The sequence below is a fragment of the Rhinopithecus roxellana genome, chromosome 14 (assembly GCF_007565055.1).
Source record: "Rhinopithecus roxellana isolate Shanxi Qingling chromosome 14, ASM756505v1, whole genome shotgun sequence".
NCBI classification, from domain to species: domain Eukaryota; kingdom Metazoa; phylum Chordata; class Mammalia; order Primates; family Cercopithecidae; genus Rhinopithecus; species Rhinopithecus roxellana.
In genome coordinates this window covers 8,429,696-8,437,249 of record NC_044562.1, presented here as the reverse complement: position 1 = coordinate 8,437,249, position 7,554 = coordinate 8,429,696, and positions in this window count along the sequence as shown.

Below are 7,554 nucleotides of genomic sequence, written 5' to 3'. Positions count from 1 at the left end.
CACACAAGTTGGGATTTTGGTCATTTCTAGCAGTCAGAAGTTAATTGCCCCAGAAGATCTGAAGATGCCTATAAGAATCTTCAAGATATGAAGTACAACCAAGCTTACTCTTAACAGCTTGGGGTAAGGTGGTGAGGTTTTGTTGTGGGGTGCTGACAGAAACTTAGGATAGTGCAGAAGGGGAGGAGAGGAGGGCTTCCAGCTTTGAGGCTGTTTCAGTTCCCACTAGGGTCATCCCTCTGTCACTAAGGAGCCCATTCTGTGGGAGGTCATGTCTGGGACTTGGGCACCAACGCTCAGTTTCCCACTCACTTCCCATGTTCACAGTTGTTGGCAAACTTCCTTCACATTAGTGGGGCTCTGATTTTCAAGAATCCAGAAATTCTCAAAAGGGCTATTAAGCTATTAACCATAGTTCTAAAGGATCATATTATGAAAGCTATAATTGCCTACAGTAGGTCCCAAATAGAAAAGTAAATATGAAACTTTCTTTTACAAAAAGTTAAATGATGGGAAATAACTAATTTTGATTAATTATCTGATTAACCTTTATTTCCTGACTTATTATCTGAGTAGAATGACAAACTGAATCGCAAACTGAGGAGAATCACATGACTTTCTGGATGGAACTGTACATATGTTTTCATCTACCTGCAAAAATAGCATCTTTGCTTATTACGTCTCCCACCTAATAACAGATTGTTTTATAGCTACTTTTTATTTAGTTAAATCTCAGCATTGATAGCTGGGTGCGGCCAGGAGAGGAAAACAAGCTTAGGGGAATCCTAAAGAAGTTGATCATTCCCTACCTGTTCAATGCTGTGTTACCAGCCCAAGGCAGATCCAAGCTGGGGGAGATAAAAAGCTTTAAACAGTATAAGTCAAAGATATTAAAAGCGTGGATGTTTCACTGGATTGGAATTTTTAATATCTGAGAGAAGCTGAAGAAGCAATGGGATTATCCAGTGTGGAGGATAATAAGTCAAAAGATCAAGGTTAATAGAAAATTGTTTTCTGCTTTCATACACCAAATCCAGCTCATTCAATAGTTAGGTTTTTCAGAGAACAAATAACCTTGTAGATTGTGATTACTGCTGTGAACAAGGTGAGATCAGAAGAGGTCTTCTTCAGGCAATTGTCCTTGAACCTGAGATCTGAGTGATGAGAACAAACAAAATAAACAGAGGCTTAGAAAAAAACGTTCTTAGCAGAACACAGTGGCTCATGCCTGTAATCTCAGTGCTTTGGAAGGCCAAGGTGGGTGGATCACTTGATGTCAGCAGTTTGAGACCAGCCTGGCCAACATAGCCTTATCTCTACTAAAAATACCAAAATCAGCTGGGCGTGGTGGCATGCACTTGTGATTCCAGCTACTTGAGAGGCTGAGGCAGGAGAATCACTTAAACCCAGGAGGCAAAGGTTGCAATGAGCTGAGATCGCACCACTGCACTCCAGTCTGGGTGACAGAGTAAGACTATCTCAAAAAAAAAAAAAAAAAATAGTATTCTCATTTCATTAGTGGAAATAACATGAGTGAAGGTCACAAGGCAGAACCTTCTAGTGATACAGGTATGGACCAAAGTACTAGAAGCATCAGATGCATAGTATATCAGAGGGAGAGGTCATTGGAGAGTGCATTGGAGTCAGAGGCCTAATGCCACAGTGGCTCTGAGATCTGGGCCTTGATTTTGAAATTAGTTATAAAGGCAATAAGAAGACATTAAAGCATTTGGAGCCACCAAATTTGTGTTTAAAAAATAATAATCCTGGCTTTTCTGAGGTCAGTGTATTGCTGATGAGTAAGGTGGACATAGAGGCATGTGTTGGAAGCATTTTACTAGTTGAAATAAGACATAGTAGTAGCTTGGCCTAGTGATAGTGGCAGAAGGCACACAGCAGCGGGTCCCCCGTGAAACCATACCTTCAAGCTGAGACAGTTTAAAGCCTGGAAGGTAGGCTACAAGTCAAATCCATGGACTGGATTGAGAGTCTCCTTTCCCATTTGGTGGTTTTCTTCTGATTGATCCTCACCCTTCACCTATTTTACATATACCTACCCTTCCCTAACTGGTTTTCTACACTGTCATGCCCACCTTTGAGTGGTGCCTTTATTTTAACCTTTTTTGCATATGCATATTCACAAACCAGTCAGCATGTACTACCCATTCTGAGCTCATAAAAGCCCTGGACCCAGCCACACTGGGAGGGAGACCACCCAGCTTAGGGTGGGGTTTCAGGGATGGTGGATATCAGGGAGAATTGGTAGGTAGAATCTTGACCGCATAGTGTGGGATTAATTAAGAAGCTATACGCTTGCAGACGTTGGCAGGTCTGTGCTCCCTCTGGAGGCTCCAATGGAGAGTCTTTTCTTGTTCTTCCAGCTTCTGGTCACTCCATACATTCCTCAGCTTGTGAGGAACTGAGAGCTGTTCTGTCACTCAGTAGAATTCTTCTCTGCCCTCCTCACCCATTGATTGTCAACATAACCTTTTTCTTCTTGGATGCAGGACAAGGACGTGAGAACCACCAAACATGGGTACAAGCCGTAACACAGGCGGGCTGGGGCATGCCCAGCCCAGCTGCAGGCTGAGCATGGAACCTGCGGTGAGTGCAGGATCCAGGCCGCTATGTAAGCCAGGTGTGGCCCAGTAGGCCAAGTGAATGGGGTACCTCCTGTGTCAGGCCCAGGACTGAGCAAGGTCCAGGTGGGGACATCACTGACTGTGGAGGTCCCTGGCTGGCAAAGTGACTGAGAAAAATCTTGCACACTAGGTTATTGGGAGAATAAATAAAGAGATGGTGGATATCAGGGAGAATTAGTAGGTAGAACTTTGACCACGTAGTGTGGGATTAATTAAGAAGCTACAGTGGATGTTATTGATGCCCTGTTCTTGCCTTCTGTCTTGGCATATTTCCCCTTTATCCAGCTGCTGTGAGTGCTGAATGCTAGTTGCTCATAGCTGCCACCTTCTCTGGAGCTTTTCCCCAGCAAGACACTAGCTGCAGTGTTGAGGAGGTTAGGTCCTACAACCTCTCACTCCTGAGAAAGCTGGAAACCTGACATGTGGTAACAAAAGGTCAGTCTCCTTGCCTCAAGGTGGGATCTGCTGAGTGCACAATTTGCATTCCAGAGCTTCCTTATGGGATCATGTTGAAGCTAGACTCACTTACATTTTTTTGCCCAGCCCTCTCCTGTTTTTCTCACTTCCCTTCTGAGAACACTAATTAAATAAATCACTTGACTATCACTAAATCAATTTCAATATTATAATTTACTTGAGAATTCTTGTCTGAACCTCTGCTTTTAGGGAACCCAACCTAAAAGAGAATTAATTTTCAGCAGATTACTTTTGACATGACTATGAGGTATCCAAGTAATGACATTAAATAGGTAGATTGATATAGGACTCAACCTTAGAGAGATAGAGTATTTGGACATTAGTAGCATGTGAATAGTATTAGCAGCCAGAGGAATGGATGGAATTTCCAAGGAGGTATGTAACTAGATAGGTGGGTTTAGGGCTGAGCCATGAGATCTCTGACATTTAGAGGTAGAAGTTAAGGATTCAGCAAAAGAGAGAGTGCCGTGTCTTGGGAACTGAAGAAACTCTATGTCTAGATTTTGAGGTTGTAATAGGGTTCTATCAAATGAAACTATATAAAGTATTAGACTAACTAGTGGTCACTGACTGTCTTCTTTAATATACAATATGCAGAAAATTCAAGAAATGTGATGTTCTGTTGAAGAATCTTTTAATCATTGATACCTGCAAACTGATACTTTCAGAGTCTTTATAATTCTAGGTAGGGTTATTTTATGTTAACTGCACAATTAACTCATGTCATCAATGAAGGTTTTTTCATTTGAATTAAGTCCCTAGTCCCTATAAAATGAGAATTTTCCTCATTTGCTGAAGTCTTCCAATTACTTTCTAAGTTGAATTAGTAATGCACTAAACTTTTATTTCCAGAGAAATGAGTTCAAGTAGAGGTCATCCATGCAAATGAGTTGAGTGATCTCAAACTAGCTTTTAAGGGTGTCAGAAAGTTCTATCTATATTGGTTTGTTTTCAAAGGCAAAGGAAAGATTAAAATATGGATTTGATGTATTTATTTAAAGTGAGGTTTGAAAATGACTGTACTTTTGTCTAAATCCCAGCACCCATCCAGCTACTTATCAGGGAGCAAAGTTCATGACAGGTCTGAGAATCCTAAGATGAAGAGGCAACAAACCAAAGGTGTGAGGCGAGTATTAAAGATCCCCTGAGTTAAAGATACTATGGACAGTGGGGCTATAAATTATGTAAGTTTATACCAAGATATAAGGTTTTTATTACAACAAAACCCAAAGCTCTCAATTCTTGTTTAGTCTCTGCAATATTTTGAGTCAGATGGTATTTTTTTCAGCTTAATGATGGTGCAAATGATTTTTTTTATAAAAGCTAAGCAACTAGAATAAATCATCTTGCGAAAGTTGGCTCATGGTAGTTTCCAATATACTACTGTGGTGGACTAAATGGTGTTTCTCAAAAAAATATGTCCATGTCTTAATCTCCAAAACTTGTGAATGTGCCCTTATTTGGAAAAAGAATCTTTGAGGCTGTCATTAAGTAAAGAATTTCAAGATGATATCAGCCTGGGTTATCTGGGTGTGCCTTAAATCCAGTGACCAGTGTCCCTATAACAGGCAAAACAGAAGACAAACAGAAGAAAGCCACAAGAAGACAAAGACAGAGATTGGAGTTTCGCAGCCACAAGCTGTGGAACATATGGAGTGACCAGAAGCTGGAAGAGCAAGAAAAGGCTCTCCACTAGAGCCTTCAGAGGGAGCACAGACCTGCCAACATCTTAATCTCAGATATCTGGCCTCCAGAGCACTAAGAGAAAAATCTTTTGTTACTGTAAGCCACCAAGTGTGTGGTGATTTGTCACAGCAGCCACAGAAAACAAATATAAGTAACAGCATTTAAACTGTATGATAACTATAACACAAACAATAGTAAAACATGGAACACGTACTCTGTGAGAGAGGATACTGAGCACCTACGCACATTCTACCTGCACTATGTACTCAGAACTAGAGGTTCTTTTTGTCAGCTCAAGCTTATGAAACCCTAGTCAGGATTATCCCCATTTTACAACTCATGAAATGGGGGCTCGAAAAGGTTAAAATATTTTCCAGAAGGTCACGACAAGTAAGTGAGACAGTGGGGATTTGTGTCCAAGTCTGTCTAACCTCAAAACCTTTGCTCTTTCTAATATACCATTTAGCTTCTTCCACCTGGGGCTCATTCATTTTAGGCCATTTTAAAATTACAGTAAACTGTTCTCGTAGCTAGAATAGTCTTATACAAATACTGGCTGCCAGACAGAGATTTAGTGTCATTAAAGGCACTGTAGTCATCTTTCCGCCTGAAAACATTTTTTTTTTCTGACATCCTCATTCTCTTTCTAGAGAAAGTTTACACGTTAACTATTGCTGAGTCAGACTTGCAACCTTCCTTGCTTAACATCGTCAGAAAGATTTTTCGAAAGCTGAAAACAAGTCCTGAAACTGACAAGTCAATCATAAGTAGTTATCAAAAACTATAGGCAAAAGTTATATTTGTTGGGTATGAATTCCTCGTATAACCTGTTAGACTAAGTTTGTCAAAGTCTGACCTAAACGCTCGGCGCATTTTGAGGAGGATTGAAAAAGTTTCCCTGTTTATCATTGTCAGAAGGTGGACATTCTTTGCATTAGAAATTGCACCAAAAAATATCGTCTTGAAATGATAACTTTAAGGAAAATAAGATAATGGTGTAACCACCCCTCAAAAGCCCTTCCTAAATTGTTAATGCACTCCTGGTTTTCCTCAAACAAAGTGGGCAAATTGCTGAGACTGTGAACATTTGTTATTGTCATAGCAGAAGGTAAACTATTTTCATAAATATGCAAATATCTCCTACTGGGCTTCTATACTACTTCCAGCATCTCTGCTGCTGCGTATGTCTATTTCAAATTTGATGATATTAAAAAGGAGGAGAAAGTGCAGAGCATGCAGCTTGGAATTATTTCTGCCCAGGAAAGCTGGCAATTAGAGCCGGGATAGGCAAGCAGGCCTGGGATAATGGACAGTACCAAGATAACCTGCTTAATTTGATCTTCTTCAGAGCCTGAAGATGTTGCAAAGTAATTAGCTTTGTTTCTGTATGAAAAAAAGCAAAACAATAACAATCTTTTTATGATTTCACTGCTGATATACTGAGAGGTTTGCAGTCTGTAAAAGAACAGTGCTATGAAGATCGAAGACAAGAGTCCCTTATGATTACTGGATTGTATTTGCCTATTTATTTTTTGCAGTATTAGGGCCTTTCTCTTTACCTTTCTGTGAGCTTGTGGAAGTCAGAAATCCCTGAAGGGTATTCCCTCAGGATGTCCACATGCCTAGCCACACTGTGGAAGCAGTAAGGACAAGGCTCTCCTTAAGTGACTTACGTGTAGGTTAAATGAATGAATGAATGAATAAGAGAGGGAGACAGATATAATGGCAGGAATAATTTTCTCATTATATGACAAACTACTGAGGTTAAGACTGGGATTGAATCCTGGGATTGAGTCCCGGCTCCACCACTCACCAGCTATGCAACCCTTGACAAGCGACAAACTCTGTGCCTCAATTTCCTCACCTAGGATAATGTCTGTAACTCACCAGGCACTGTGCCTGGTTTATGTCAGGTATTGGATTCATGGCAGCTGTTATTAACTTCTCAAGATGGTGAGCTCCCTGATGGACCTTGGAGGAGTACGCTTAGAAAGAATTTTTTGTTGTTGAAAAGATATTTTTGAGCACCTCTGATGTGACAGCTGCTGCATCTGTCTCTTGAAATACACAGAAGGTCCCTACTCTACCTAGTGAAGAGATGTGCCCCAAAATAGATAATAATAAGTATAAAGTGTATTATCTATTATTATACAAATTATTCTTAGTGTTGAACTATTCTTAATACTAATGTGATAAATATTACATTTATCACATGTGAAAAAAACCTGAGTTAAGATTGCAGAGCATTCAGGAATTATAACTATGACTAACCATTGCAAAGATGCAGAAGCAGTTCCTAGTGTTCCCAGAACAGCTGTAAAATCAGCTTGCCCCCAAATCTTTCTCCTGCAGATGATCCTTTTTCTGTTGAACACAGTTTTGTCCCCTGAAAACCGTCCTAAGAAGTTAGAACCCCAAAGCTCTGAGGCTTCAGAGGACACAGGTATAATAGACACAATTCTCTTTGGAAAAGACCGAGTTTCCCCAGGGAAGGGCAGCTGAGCATGCAGCAAAGAGAGTGCCAGGTTCCATAACACATGCAGTTTTTCATACATTTGCCATGAAGTAGCCCTGTGGAATTCCCTGTGTTTGAGGGGAATATATTAATAACTAGCTTCCTACACCATTCCTAGACATCAAAGCTTCAGAACTTGAGCTCCCTTAAAGAGTTTTTGCCTCTTCCCTGTCTACATTCACATTTGGATTTGGAGGAGGGCTGGGACAGGCCCTGAGACTTCCCAAGGTGGAT